General features: G+C 41.3%; 1 protein-coding gene across 2 annotated transcripts in view; it reads right to left on the bottom strand.

Annotated features, from left to right (window-relative positions):
- YES1 (YES proto-oncogene 1, Src family tyrosine kinase) overlaps positions 1-13,083 on the bottom strand; it is a 73,658-nt gene extending 60,575 nt beyond the window's left edge. The window contains exon 1 of one of the 2 annotated variants that reach the window (XM_027576216.2): positions 12,954-13,083. The gene's annotated coding sequence lies outside the window, so the exon portion shown is untranslated. Of the gene's footprint in view, positions 1-12,635; positions 12,877-12,953 lie in introns of those variants that run through there. The other variant, XM_027576215.2, reaches the window with a different exon arrangement.
- Between the last annotated feature and the right edge of the window lie 2,114 nt (positions 13,084-15,197).

Here is a 15,197-nt window from a genome sequence, read left to right as displayed (position 1 = left end):
CTATTATCTACTTTCTTACTCTCTTTTCTAGCTTTTCTAACTTCAAGAGCATGTTACAGAAGTCAGGAGATTCAAAGAAGACATGCTAGGCATTTCCCATTATCTATTATGCCACCTTCCCTAAGTTGTGGATCTGTGGCTTCCTTCTTCCAACTTTGAATTTATCTCTAAGAATCATCTACATTGTCATTAGTTTTTTTTCTCCTAGGCATCAATCATTCTAAAAATCCTATTCATCTTCTGACAATATCCTAAGAGGTTCTTGACCCTCTCTTCTACTTGACCTTTACTATGAGTTCCTCCTTCTGACTTAAGTCCTATTCATTAAAAAAAAAAACCAAGGGCGCCTGGGTGGCTCAGTTGGTTAAGCGACTGCCTTCGGCTCAGGTCATGATCCTGGAGTCCCGGGATCGAGTCCCTCATAGGGCTCCCTGCTCAGCAGGGAGTCTGCCTCTCCGTCTGACCTTCTTCCCTCTCATGCTCTCTCTCTACCATTCTCTCTCTCAATAAATAAATACAAATCTTTAAAAAAAAAATAAAGATAAATAAAAAAAAAAAACAAAACAAAAAAACAAAAAACAAAAACTAAGCCCCAGCAGGAGTGGCTAAGGGGGTGAGAAGTAATGAGGTGAGAAGGAGGGAGTGGGGTAGGGCTTTAGCCCTATCAAAATTCCCACCTGCTACTATCCCCACCAAATTCTTTGCTACGGCTAATTACTATCTTTTCTCAATCACTAAAAGGACTACATAAATGCAGATACAATCCACAATTCTCCTCTGACCCCCTCCCACATCAGAGCGCTTCCCAAGCTCTTCGTATAAAAAGTTTGGGGCCTTTTTAGACTTTTCATTCCTTTAGGTGGAATACTGCACATCAGAATCTGAAATCAAAGACTCTTGCTGGTTTTCAAATATGTTTCCTAAAGTCTAGGGCATACATCTTCTTACTGTCCAAAATTACTTTTCCTGTTACTTTTACTATAAACCCAGGGCAACATGGTCCCTATCTCCAAAAGTTCTTTCTATAATTTGTATATCACTTTTTCCTACTGGTCCTAATTAAGTTCAAAACAGCAAATATCTTTATAGCTTCCTTTACCACCTAAAACATGAAATTATATTTTTCCAGATGCTCTGCTCTAAAAAGCAAACTTCCAGAAGGTGCTGGGATGTCTGACTTTTTCCATCATAATTAGTTTGCTTCTGTACTAATATGTTGTCTTCAATTAAGAAGATACCATCTTGGGGCACCTAGCTGGCTGGCTCTGTCAGTAGAGCATGCAACTCTCGATCTCAGGGTCATGAGGGCATTCAGCGTAGGGCTTACTTTAAAAACAAAAAAAAAAAGATATCATCTTTATCCACAACTTTCAAATATTCTAACCATGTTTCTACAACCAAATAGTATATTTCCATATAGATGTCTAACTTTAACAGGCTACTTTCTCTCCCCTTCTGGGACAAAGGCAACTACTCTTCCACCAAAAATTCATTCTCCCCTTCTAAGACTGTCACTGTAAGGTAGTCCTACCACAGACTATTTTTCTTAGTCTACTTGCAACCAGATATATGCCTATAACTCATTTACATCAACATACTGTAAGAGGAACTGATGTGTGTCACAGTTTTTAAGAAACACAGCTACTAGAAATATAAAGAATAAGATATAAAGAAAACAAATCCCCTTATTGCACATTTTTTTTTTACTGGTCTTTAACACAAGTCACTGCTAAATCAAACCTCAATTTCTCCAGCAGACTCAAGTACAATGTTTATTTGAATTCACCCTGAGCGGGGCACCTGGGTGGCTCAGTAGGTTAAGTGACTGCCTTCGGCTCAGGTCACGATCTCAGGGTCTGGGATCAAGCCCCTCATCGGGTCCCTTGCTCAGCGGGGAGTCTGCTTTTCCTTCTCCCTCTACAGTTTCCCCCACTAGTCTCTCTAGCCCCCCCCCCGTTAAATAAATAAATAAAATCTTAAAAAAAAAAAAATGAATTCACCCTGAGCACTGATGCCACTAGTTTAGCTCTAGGCCTGCCACTCCAAGGAGCCTGCAGTAAAAAGCAGCTGTGTTTGCAGCATGAGTTTCCAATGAGGAGCCAGCTATTTGTTGACATTTCTTTCTCCCATGCCCATGAGAAGCAAACACTGCCAGCAGACTGTTACACTGTCATACATTTTAGAGCATTTAATAAGTGCCAAGATTGTGCTATTGTTCCAGATGCTTGAGATAACTTCTGTAACCAAAACAAAGATCCCTCCCTACCTCCATGGAGCTTACATTCTAGCAGCAGCCACTCCCATCATTTAGACTTGGTGCAACAGTTTAAAACCTATCTGCCAACACTTACGTAGACTTAATAAACATGGGCAATGATGGAATTGTTGGAGTGATGTATGAAGGAGCTATATTCTATGTGGGATAATAATGCTACGATAATCAACCTAGCATTCCCACTAGAAAACAATGCTCCAGCTTATTAAAGAGGACAAAGGGTACATTCTTAGATACAACTGAAGAAATAAAAGGAAGCCAAAGAAGAAAAGGCTTCTAAGGTGGTTAAAGAAATCTTTGTCAATAGAATTTGACACAGTGGTAAATAAGTAGCAAACAAAATTTCCATTTGGAGCTTTAGATGAGATTTTCATCCAGAGAGTAAGGAATTTATATAAGAAGATTCATAGGACAAGCCAGTATGGAAGAATCCTACTGTATCCTTCAGAAGGTAGGAAAGCTTTGAATGGCTGATGAGTCTGTACCAAGGTGTAGGAAACTGCCATCTTACTGACAGGGCAAATTAAAAAGTATGCTCTCTTTCTGCAGCATATCCAAAATATGATGTAGGACCATTCAGAAAAGGCAGACCTTCCATCTATTTCTACCAACTCATCTAGGAAAAAATGATTTAATTAGTAGAAATAAAGGCAATGTTGCACAATAGAAGTTTGAGCCAGCTTTTGACTCAGAAGACTCATATTTGAGCATAAACTCAATTCAGGGGAGGAGGAATGACAGGGAAATAGAGAGAGGAGCTGACTATATACACACAAACTCCATATACACTCTACACACCCAAACTTACAAATGGACAGCATTTGCTACAGTTTAGTTAGCGTAATACCCATCTTTTGCCTGCTTTGTTCTTTTGATGAGTTAAATTTAGATTAAAAAAAAAGAAAAGCAGCAGCTTGATTAGAAAAACATCCAAACACTGCCTCTTTGTTAATCTGGGCTGAACATCTTGTTATAAAAAGATAAAGAGCGCTCTGGAATTAGTATATCAATTTTCCATTACAAAGCCAAACTACAAAAGGAAAGCATTTGCTAGAGTTTAGTGTAATAACCCATCTTTTTCAGTTCATATAATAACTGACCTTGATTCCCATTATGAAATAAGTACGGCAAAGCTACGTCAATTAAAAAGAAAAGTGTGAGTTGAAAATTCACAGCCCCAATAAAAATGTACAGTTTAAGGGAGAAGGAAAAAGATAAATTCTCCTTTCTATCACTGCTCGTTATCCATAAGGAAGTTGTCTTATAGGGAACAGGCTTATTGTCAGGTAGATAAATTCAGTTCCACTAGTCATCACTAATCATGTGACCTTAGCAAATTACATATACTTTCTGATCCTCAGTTTCTTCACATGTAATAAATGCCTATTTCATCCACAATTTTTTTATTTTGGAAAGGCATTTCAAATATTTAACTGCAATAATGCATATGAACTACACATGTAGCACAGCACCTGCCATAAAACAGGTTTTCTTCCTTCATAACCAATTCCTATGACAAGTAAATGAGTGGGAAACAGAAAAAAAGGCCCAAAGAAGGAAATTATAAACTTCTACATTACATTCATTCCTCATTTTCCCAAGCACTTTTCTACTTTCCTCATTTTTGTTTCTCATTTCCAATCTTTAGAAGCTTTCCCATTCGTCACACTGTCCTATAGGGATAAAGTAGGAAGTAGGCTTAGAGTGCCTGGAACAAGCAGGTGGGAGAAACTAGGGACCCTCCTGTACTTAAATTCAGCTTAACAGCAAGGCGTCACTGGGAGGGTTCCTGGCATTCTAATATGAAACTCGTAACAGAGTGATTTTTAAATGGTGAAGAGCTGGGAAGGTGAGACAGTGTAACTGGCAAGGCAATGGGGTCATACCCTATATAATCAGAGCATTTAGTGGACCAAATATTTCCTATGTTCAAAGAGCTCAGATTTAAAAAAACAAAAACCTGAAAAACTGAAACACTATTATAACTGTTAAATTTTTATAAACTCTAATGGTCTGCCTAGAAATCTAACCAAAAAGGCTAACCTTCCAGGAAAGACTTTTTCTGGGAAAAGATTTTGATTTTCAAAGACCCAACTGACAAACTTTGGGAACACAAACTACTTATAATTTTAGTGGCTTTCTTCTTTTTCCTTTTTTTAACAAGATCTTTTTTGCAAACCTTAAAAAGCTAACCATTTTCTAATGTCTATGTTTATTTTGTTCTAACTAGTAACTAAATGTGTTAAAGAAAAAAATCCAGAACAATTATTCTGTGTTTTTATCAATTAAAAAAATTAAATGTTTTAATGTTAGTGGCTATTTTCCTGATATAAAGTGGCAAAGCTATCATCCAAATAGTCATGATTATCTGTTAACTGACATCACATCTAATTGCTTCAATGAATAAAGCCCTTATCTTTTTAATTTTACTGCTAAATAAATCTGCAATGTTTATTTATTTGACACAGAGAGAGAGTGAGAGAGAGAGCACAAGCAGGAGGAGCGGCAGGCAGAGGGAGAGGCAGGCAGAGGGAGAAGCAGGCTTTCTGCTGAGCAAGGAGCCCAACGCGGGGCTTGATCCCAGAACCCTGGGATCATGACCTGAGCTGATGGCAGATGGTTGACCAGTTGAGCCACCCGGACACCCTTGAAATGGTTTTTAAAGGCCTTATTTTCAAATGTGCCTCTTTTTTTTAAAAAAGATTTTATTTATTTATTTATTTGAGAGAGAGAATGAGAGAGAGAGAGCACATTAGAGGGGGGAGGGTCAGAGGGAGAAGGAGACTCCCTGCTGAGCAGGGAGCCCGATGCAGGACTCAATCCCGAGACTCCAGGATCATGACCTGAGCCGAAGGCAGTCGCTTAACCAACTGAGCCACCCAGGTGCCCCCAAATGTGCCTTCTTATAGTAAAACTTCTAAGTGTTATGGAACCTGCATATGTGTCACACATATCTGTAATGAACTGTCTAGAAAATCAAATCAAGTCTTCCTGCCTAGAGAATTGAATCAGTTTGCTTTGAGGCTACAAGTATCTAGTGCAAAGGGATTCATTAAAGTTTCAGAGGTATCACACAGTAATACCATCAAAAACCAGAGAAGTGTTGTACTAGATTATCACACTAAAAAGATCTACCCATCTACAAAATTTGTAACAATCTCCTAATCATAGCCAGTCCCACCCAACTGTGAATTCCTAAAAGGCAGCAGTCATGCTACAAACATTTTTATAACATAAAAACTAGCACAGTATTTGTTACGCCATGGGTTTAATAAATATCCACTTAATGAAATAATACTATGTTTGCTGGAGAAAAGTCCAGTGCCAAGTCCATGGGTCAGGTTTTTACTACAACCTTTACTTACCTGTTATTCACTTCAAATTCTAGATTCTGAAACGTTTCCTTAAAATGTTATCAATATAAAAACTTCAACTGTAACAGAACCACACATTTATGTAAGGCTGAAAGGATATCAGAAACCATCTGGCCCAACTACCTCCTGTTTCAAATGATGAAACTGAGGCATAGCGCACTTACTGAACTGACAAAGGCCACATAGCTCCTCATTGTCCAAAGTGGCATTAAAATCCAGATGACCTTCTACCTTTTAGTCCTTTCCTTATTATACCATGTTGCCTTCTCTGCTCCTTTTCAAAGTCCTGACAGCTATTATTCTAAAAATGTTCTTATCTGTAAAATAGTAATTGGGGGTGCCAGGGTGGCTCAGTTGTTAAGCGTCTGCCTTTGGCTCAGGTCATGATCCCAAGGTCCTGGGATTGAGCCCCACGTTGGGCTCCCTGCTCGACGGGAAGCCTGCTTCTCCCTCTCCCGCTCCCCCTGCTTGTGCTCCTGCTCTTGGTATCTCTCTGTCAAATAAATAAAATCTTTAAAATAAATAAATAAATAAAATAAAATAGTAATTGTGTGAGAACAAATGTAAGAAATAAACTTGCCAAAGAACAATTATAAGTATTAAATTATGCAGCAAAAGCCACCAACTTTCTCCACTCCACTCCCATTTCTACTTAACGCTAACAAACTGTAAGTTACATTAAAAAATTAGAGAACTAGCCTCCATAATTAAAGAAAATCTATAGTTTACATACTGCTAGGAACATAGGCTGAAACCAGACAATCTTTAAGTTTCAGTGGTCAGCCCTTTCCTCCCAGTACTTCCTTCCTGTCTTCACCCACACCCCCAGTAACAGCAGACATATCCTATAAAATACACATTCTTTTACACACATTACATCAAGAAAATCAGGACTTTTTTCTTTTTGTCCTTGGAAGATATGAACGTAAGCCATGATTATAATACTGATTGTCACTAGTAACATGATAGGATGACAAATGTATTTTAGAAAAATCTAGGTTTCTTTCTTTCCTTTTTTTTTTTTTTTTTTTGGTGGATAGCCTGGGCTTTCTATATGCATTAAAACAGTAAAAAACAGGGGCGCCTGGGTGGTTCAGTCGTTAAGCGTCTGCCTTCGGCTCAGGTCATGGTCCCAAGGTCCTGGGATCAATCCCTGCTCAGCGGGAAGCCTGCTTCTCCCTCTCCCACTCTCCCTGCTTGTGTTCCCTCTCCTGCTGTGTCTCTGTCAAATAAATAAATAAAATCTTAAAAAAAAAACAGTAAAAACCATTTCTTTAAAATAAATCTTATTAAAGACTAGTTTAACTTCACTACAAAGAGTTCCCAGTTTATTAGAAATATCAAAATGACCTTTAAATTCACATTTGCAAGTGTTTACAAACTGTTTTATAAAATCATTTTCTAGAACAAAACTTTGAGGGTAAAAATCTAAAGAATTTGTTTTAACATTAGCTTACGGAAAAGCACTAAGTTTTATAAAATTTTAGAGGTAGATCTTTAGAACATGTGTAGCAAAAGTCTGTATATTATAGTCATAAAACACACAGAACCACATCTCTGTATACAACTCAAAATTTATTAAGCATTTATTCTACTGGAGACTGTTCTCAAAAATTCATATAAAACAGTTCCTTGCCACATGTATCACAGTAATGGAAAGAATTATAATGTAAGGAGAATGTGCTTTCATATCAGAGGAGTTTTGTGGGAGCACAAAGATGGGAGCCAATATACCAGTGTTTTGCTAAGTATGTGCCACAACAACAATGTGCACTTGTTAACGTTCAGGAGTACGGTCTTCCATACCTCTTCCTTCCTTCTGGTTATATATGTTGGAGCACTGATTCTCCCAATGCTCCCTATTACCCACCCCAAATTAGCCAACCTCAAACTAAGTTTCAAGCCAGAATTAGCAAAAGGAATCGTCTCTGCAGATTTTCTGACAGTCATGGTAAAAGAGAGGAAAAGATAATGCTCTTTGCTTAGCATGTTTATAAAATGAGTAACATTTCAGAAGCAGCAAAATTTGCCTGTGGCATCTTCCAGTCTGGGGCTCGCCATATATAGCTGATAATGTATCTGCGTTTGTCGATGTCCATCTTCTCATACCCCAGGAATAAAGAACAAAAGAAAAGAAATCTAGGGTTCCTACTTGCAAAATTCAGGCAGACACAGGGCATATACCATGTGCAAGTAGTTCTAGAAATAATCCGTCTTGAGGGTCTTCCACTTCCTGGGAAAAAGTAGGATGTCCAAAGAACCTGCATATAAGCTCTCCTGCAACTCCACAAACAGTAATAGCAGCAGCACTTCTAAGTGACACAGCTTGCGGCAGCATGGAGTATATGGTATAAATTTCAGGGACCCTGCAGTCGCAATATAGGCACTCAAGCAAGAGAAACTGAAGGGCGCTGCTCTCCTGGGCTAGGAGGCTTGTAATTCAGTCCATCGGTATTATCCTGTACTTTGAAATTACAGGATTCTCTCTCTTTCCTGGAGTGAGCTTCAAGATTTTAAAGAGTAACATCAGGTAAACTCAATCCAGACCAGGATATGTTGCCGTCAAGTCTGCCAGTTCCAAGACAACAGTAGTGCTGCTGCAGCCAACAATTCCTTGGCATAGAGACATGTTAAAATGATACTGGCAGCAGCACTGGCTCTTCTCTTTCACCCTCTGCTGTTACTATAGCTCCTTTTGCTAAATCTGCCTCTGAGTTTAGACAGGAGCTGGATGGTTCATAATCACCCAGCAGCTGCAGCTGAGCAATACTCAGCCTAATTGTGGCACTGGAGCAGCTGAGAGGAAGAAAAGCGATAATACATACCCTACCATAGCCACACACAAACTGCTGTATACAATACCAATAAGATGCCAAGATACTTTAATAGGAACAGATTACTACCTTTAAAGAAAAGCAGTTGTACTTCTCTGGAAGAATTCTGGATTTGTATTATAGACCTGTTTAAATGTGAACTGAAGATGACCTAAGCCACATAGAGCTCTGAACAATGGAAGATCTTAACTAAAACTTCCTGTAAATATTCATATAACAAAGCCAGCGCCGCAAACATCACCTTTATAACATGACTAAAAGTTCCTGTGATATAAGAATCTGGCACAGACGTGATCTCTTCTTTAACTCTACATTAAGACAACGCAAAGCAACAAAATCAACGACTAAAACAGCAAGCCATTACATAAAGCAAGGAGCATAATACAATGATTCTCAGCATTTTTGAAACTCCAACACCATACTGTCATTTGCTTTCTTGAAACAAAACATACTCTTCTGTTAGGTGCCATATGGCACATCTTCATAAAGCTTAAGTAAACGAAAACTTATTATGCTGAGAATTTCATTATATCCTTAAGAATATCAAAACCAAGGCCAAAATTACTGATCCAAAGAATTACTGTTACAGAAAACAGAAAATGGGGGGCGCCTGGGTGGCTCAGTCAGTTAAGCGGCTGCCTTTGGCTTGAGTCATGATCTCAGGGTCCTGGGATAGAATCCTGCCTTAGACTCCCTGCTCAGTGGGGAGTCTGCTTCTCCCTCTCCCTCTCCCCGCAGCGCGCGGCGCGTGTGCGCACGTGTGTGTGTACACACACACGCACACTCTCGCTCAAATCTTAAAAAAAACAAAATGGTTAAAAGACTTATTACCTTGATGTGACAGTTTTGTCATTTACATAATTTTATGAAAAATAAACTGTATTTTATATTTGATGACAGAATAGTATCCATTAGTTTAATAAACATTTTGACTACCAACTATTTACCATTTACAATATATAAGCTAAAAGGATTTAAAGTTAGTAAAATCTGGTGTTCTCCCTCAAAATATTAACATAATTAACAAGTTATTTATATGTCAAAGTAGTGACAAACACTAGCTGGAATATGACAATTATGATTTAATAAGTCTAATCCTGTTTGCAAAGGATAGCCCAGTGTTCTAAAGGCACTCACTAAATGTTAAGTTCTTTACCCAAGCACCTTATATACTACATTACACCCAGGCTTTTTTTTTTTTTAAAGATTTTATTTATTTGAGAGAGAAAGAATGAGAGAGAGAGAGCATGAGAGGGAAGAGGGTCAGAGGGAGAAGCAGACCCCCAGCTGAGCAGGGAGCCGGATGTGGGACTCGATCCCGGGACTCCAGGATCATGACCTGAGCCGAAGGCAGTTGCTTAACCAACTGAGCCACCCAGGCGCCCTACACCCAGGCTTCTTAAAAAAAAATTTTATGTGGATTAAAACAGATACAGAAAAGCATACAGAACAAATGTATGGTTTGGTGAATATACTAAGGAACACCCTTGCAACCACCACCAGGTTAAAACTTTGTAACCACTGCAGAAGCCGGGTCCCAATCACAACTTCCTCCCACCTCCTTATCTTTACTTTTATAGAAATCACTTCCTTGCAGGTTTTTTTTTTAATATAGTTTTATTTCCCAAGTTTGCATTCCCAGACACCAGAGCTTAGTATTGCTTTTAAATTTTTTGATATTAGGCAATTTTTTTTTTTTTTTGACTGAGAGAGAGCACAAGCAGGCAGAGTAGCAGGTAGAGGGAGAGGGAGAAGCAGGCTCCCCGCTGAACAAGGAGCCCCAATGCCGGGCTCGATCCCAGGACTCTGAGATCGTGACCCAAACCGATGGCAGTTGCTTAACGAACTGAGCCACCCAGGCATCCCTAGGCACTTCTTTTAATTGAAGTATAAAAGACATAGAATACACTGCCAGTTTCAACTGTACATCATAGTGACTTGATATTTTTATACATCATGAAACAAACCCCTCCAGTATAAGTCTAGTTACCATTTGTCTCCGGACAAAGTTGTTACAATATTACTGACCATATTCTCTATGCTGTACCTTACATTCCCGTGACTTATTTTGTAACTGGGTTTGTACCTCTTCTTAATATAATGCTAAAAGGAACTAATGACGCCTACACTGAACACTAGATTGAGAGCTACATGTTTATTAAAAAAATTACTCACATTAACAAATTACTGCCTAAAAATATGCAAATGTGCACTTTGCATTAATAAATCTTATACCATGGGTTGGTAATATTTCACTTATACTGGATTGTTGCTATTAGCTTAGAACATTTATTCTTTTAACATTACATATCAGGAAGGAGATTTGCATGGACGTTGATTTTTCAGCTTGAGATTTTCCTGAATTAAAAAAAAACAAAAAAACCTTAAGCCATGTATTAATATTATACTTCAGCCATAAGACAAATTCCACCTATCCCAGGAAGACAGGTCAAAGCCATAATTTCACTTTCGGTTGAATAGAAAGGAGTCAATTTTGTGGTTTATGAAGTCAGCAAAAACATACTGCAAAATTAAAAGCTATTATAACATTATGGTGGTTACAGCAGAGTACATATTTTAAGAGCCTTTTTGTCTTTTATTCTGGAAACATGGATATGAACTGTCTTTTATTTAGATTCAGATCAAAGGCAATTGTTTCGTTTTGTTTTTCAAATTTAGGACCCTATGAATTGTCAACCAGCATTCAAAATCTCCACTTGAGGTTTAGGTAATGTCCAAAATTTAAAATAATTAAACTTCCTTTTCTTAAGTGTCAACTCTGACAGAGGTCTCACGTATTAGTAAAACAAAACATATGTATGGCTTAGTGAAATACAACTTTCTTACAGAATATATGAAAATCATGTATGATGCACACAAGATCCTCTTTCTCCTACAAGACACTCCTTCATAACCTGCCCATTCAAAATGTTTTCTGTCCACTGTATGCATTGCCCTAGTTAAGATACTAGATTTACCAGGATACTATGCCTAAAGTGCACAGTTACATGTACACATTTAGTAACATTGTCCTTAGTGTGTAACTTAACTTTAGAAATTTAACAAGATGGTTTAAATATACTCAGAATTAATCGAGATACTTTCGGCACTGAAATCCTAGTTACAAGGACACGAATATACTACAATCATATGCATATATGTGAAATCATGTATGTGAAAGCACACCACGAAACACATATACATAATGGCATGAACATAAAGTTGTGATTCCATTAGAGACTTATTTCTTTAATAATTTATAAATTGTTAGAATGTATGTTATTCCATGACTTTAAATTAATTACGCAGAAAATTCAACCAAATCCGAACTATGTTGTATCCCACTCACTACAAAACAAAAATTAAAGCGGTCCCTGCACTGGACTTATTTTCCACTCACCACAAAACAAAAATTAAAGCAATCCCTACATTGGACTTGGTTTTCGACGCGCTTCTTAAAACGACACTGCCCCATGCCCAATAAAGCAAAAGCTGGAAGCAATTATCAAGAAGAAAAAAACACTTTAAAACAGAATTTTCTGTAACATGTGGACAGAGAACCGAACCAAACGGGAGGCGGAGTGGCTTAGTACTGTAAAAGTGGATGCTGAATGGCATACTTCCCAACCCCCAACCCAAAACAAAGGAAAACTTTAACATGTTGCGGTTTTCAATCAAACCGAGTAAAGCGAGAGGCTCACCCACTCGCCCCCACACACACCCACGTCCGCTCTCCCAGCACAGTAGCCACCCGGCGTCAGCTAACACGGAGACCCTCAAGCTCCGGGACAGAAAGGGGCCGCCGCTCTCGGCCCTCAGTCTGGCCAAGCGAGCCAAAATTAATCTCGCCCCCAGGCACCGATGGGAGGTAGCGTACCGCTCCAAGGACCTTAAGTCGGACTTGGGCGGGACCGGGAAGGACTGGACGGGGCGGAGACCGAGTCAGGGGGCAAGCAGGTAGCGCCGGGAAGGAGACACGCCCGCCGGGCGAGCCGGGACGGGGGAGGGGAGAAGTTTCTCCCCAACTTCCCGACTCGGAGTCTGCGGGGGCGGGGAGCGCCGGCGCCTTTGGACGCGGGCGGGCGCCGGGGCCTAGCGCTGCCCGGGCCAGGGTCGGGCGCCTCCGCCAGCGGGGCCCCGCCGGGTCCTTACCTGCCCTCCAGCCGCGCTCTCATGAGTCGCCGCTATCGCGGCTCGGGGCGGTGAGGAGGGGGCGGCGGGCGGAGGCGAGGACCGCGGGGCCCTCTCCCTCCTCCACCTCCTCGTCCCGAGCGCCCGGCTGCAGCGACGACTGCACAGCCGCCCCGCACTCGTTACTTCAGGAGGAGGGAATTCCCGGGCTCCCCCACCCCTCGGCCTCACTCTCCACCTCCACTCCGCGCGGCGCCCGCCCTCACTCCCGGCTCCGCCCCTCCTCGGCGGGGGCGGGGCGGGGGCGAGGGCGGGGGCGAGGGTGGGGGCTGCGGCTACCTGCGCGCGCGGCCGGCCTCCTCACCGGAACTCGCGCCGCGCCCGCACGGGCTCGAGCGCCCCCCGCCTTCCGGCGCCGGCGCGCTCCGCCGGCTGCGGGCCGTCCCGCCGCGGTCCCCGTCGGCTGCTAGTCCGAGTCACTTATCCGGACCCAACATGGCGGCGGGGTCCGGGGCGGATTCCCGAGGCGGCGCAGGCTGAGGGGGCGTGAGGAGGAGGTGCTTCTTGCACGCGGAGAGCGGACCCACAGCGCCCCCTCCCCTTCCGCGGACCCTGCGGCCACACACGCGCCTGCCCCTGGAGATGGAGTGAGGGGCGCAGCTTCCGCCCCCTCTGCCTTTCTCCGTTCCCTTCGCCCCGTTCTGTAGTGCCGAAGGCTTTGGGGCTTTGTTTTTGTGGGGGAGGACAGGGTTGAGTTATTTTGGTTCACTGTTTGCTTTTTAGTACTATGCTTCCGCACCCTTTGTCGCTGATAGTAAAATCTCAGCCCAGCCGCATGAGCCAGGGGGGCGTTCCTAACGCTCTCATCACCAGCCTGATCACCGTCCAAAAACGCTCGCGTCTGGCCTCCTTCCGAGCCAGGGATCCTGTCCCAACCCCTGGAGCTTCCTGTTGACTGTTGGTCGAACCAGCCTTGCCGGGAGAGGGAACCGAAGCTGAGTTCTCTTGGCGACTCTCCCAGTAATGGTGGCCTTGGCTTATCTGGAGACAACGTATTATATGATCCCGGCAACTTCCCAGTGAGGGACAGGTACTAATATCCTGTTTGACAGCTTGGGAAACTGAGGCTGCGACCCCGAAAGTGAGGCAGCCAGAACTAGAATTCTGCTAACCCGAATCCGAGCACCTTTCCTGTCTGCCCAGTAGCCAGTGCCTGAAGGAGAAGGGAGAGGATCCAGAAGGAACTGGGATAAAGATGAGGGTTAGTCAGTGGTCGGAACGGGCTGAATATTGAGGCTCTTCTGCTAAAATCACTTCTGCCCTATCAGACTTGTAGATTAACTTCCTCTCTGTATTTCCTCCTTGGTGGGGTTATCAGAATTATTAATGTGGGTTTGTTGGTTTCCTTTGTGGTTTTCAGCGAAATTCAGAATCATCTTTGACAAATAAATAGTACAATCGTATGTGTCAGTATTCTGGTATTCTAGGAACTTAGGAAATGCATTTAAGGGTGAAATTTTTTTCTTCAGCTCACTAAATGAACCAAAAGTAGGCATATGCATTCACATTAACAAAAAGGTACACATAATATGGCGTGGTGCTTTAATTTGACTTAGCTACTAAAATTTCATCTGCCCTTAGTTGTATTGGGGATTAAACATTTTTATGTAGATTTATATTCAGCTTTTTAAAAAAAAAAAAGAAGTTAGAAAATGGCACGTGCGTGGCTCAGTAGGTTAAACGTCTGCCTTTGGCTCAGGTCATGATCCTAGGAGCCTGGGATCTGGTCCGGCCTCTGGCTTCCTGCTCAGCCTGAAGCCTGCTTCTCCCTCCGCCTGCCACTCCCCTGCTTGTACTCTCTCTCTCCTTCTGTCTCTCTGACAAATAAAATCTTTAAAAAAAATAAACTAGGAAATAAATTTTTGAGCTGTTACTTTCCTAAACTTCTAGATAAAATATATTTTTGTTGTCCTAAACTGGCAGACTCAAAAAATGAACTCTAAAGTACTAGTTTACCCAGTTTAAGGAATGAGGTGGCTTTGAAAATGTTCTGTATGGAGTTTTAAAGGTGGGAAAGGATGTCAAAATCTCCGACATGTTCTGTTAACTTACTAGGTTTTCTTCTACTCACCCTCATTTTGATTCTTTTTGTTACCTCATTCCCTGTTTTGTCTTTTGGAATATTCATCTACAATGTCAAGTTTTACTCTGTAAATAATCTGGAGACTTCAATCTTAGACTCAATGGCTCACTTATTTCCAAGGATATGTAAAACAACAAACCAAAACCAACAAAAACAAATACCAACCAAAACCCAACACTAACACCACCAAAAACAAAAAAGAAAGAGAATCTCTAAAGTCTTGCTGAGTTTGATACAATAGAAATTGCTTTTAAGTGAAAATCTGTTCATTCAGGAAGACAAGTGCACCCCTGTGTCCCTCCTACATAGCATAGAGAGGTCTGGTATGTATGTGTTAAGGAGGGATAAGTCTTGGAATCCCCGGGAGAGTCCACTGGTTGAGGAAGCTAGGGGAATGCTTGAAACAAAAGTAGGGAGATATGTTAAGTCCCTACAAAAGT

Source organism: Zalophus californianus, chromosome 14, assembly GCF_009762305.2.
Source record: "Zalophus californianus isolate mZalCal1 chromosome 14, mZalCal1.pri.v2, whole genome shotgun sequence".
NCBI lineage: Eukaryota > Metazoa > Chordata > Mammalia > Carnivora > Otariidae > Zalophus > Zalophus californianus.
Note: the sequence above shows the minus strand (reverse complement) of the source record. Positions and strands in the feature narration are given on the sequence as shown.